Raw genomic sequence first — 785 nt, forward strand, 5'->3', positions numbered from 1 at the left:
TGACAACATGTCTCTAAACACAGCATTGACAACATACAACTAGTTTCTAAACACAACATTGAAAACATGTCTCAAAACACAACATTGACATCATGTTTCTAAATTCAACTTTGACAACATGTTTCTAAACACAACATTAACAACATGTCTCTAAAGTCTCAAAACACATCAAAAATATATCTCCAAACACAACATTGATATTTTTTTTTCTAAATTCAACATTGACAACATGTCTCTAAACATGACATTGACAACATGTCTCTAAACATAATATTGACAACATGTCTCCAAACACAATAATGACAACACGTCTCCAACGCAACACTGACAACATGTCTCTAAATAGAACATTGACAACATACATCTTTAAGTATAACAAGAGCTGTTGGAGAAGAGCATAGCTCGCCTATTGGTAATATATGTTTAAAGAAAGCAAATATCAATAGAAACAAATGTACAGTAAAACCTTGATATACTGCCTGTCATTCATTTACAACATCAAATACAGCATTGATAATATTCCTCTACATGATGATGTTGACAATATGTTTTCTCAAAAATAACTTTGGCAAAATTGCTTTTGTCACAAGGATAACTTGTCTGATAAGGGTATATATGTTTATGTCACAATGTTGTCATGTTACAGATATTGGAGTACGAGACACACTGAGATTGATCATGAAGCAGTATAAACAGAACCTGGTGATCATCCCTCCTCACATAACTGCATTGTTAAAACAAACCTGAGAAGTTTGCAGAATCAGAGGCTTGTCAGAAGAATGAAA

Source organism: Mizuhopecten yessoensis, unplaced genomic scaffold (genome assembly GCF_002113885.1).
Source record: "Mizuhopecten yessoensis strain PY_sf001 unplaced genomic scaffold, ASM211388v2 scaffold4555, whole genome shotgun sequence".
NCBI classification, from domain to species: Eukaryota; Metazoa; Mollusca; class Bivalvia; order Pectinida; family Pectinidae; genus Mizuhopecten; species Mizuhopecten yessoensis.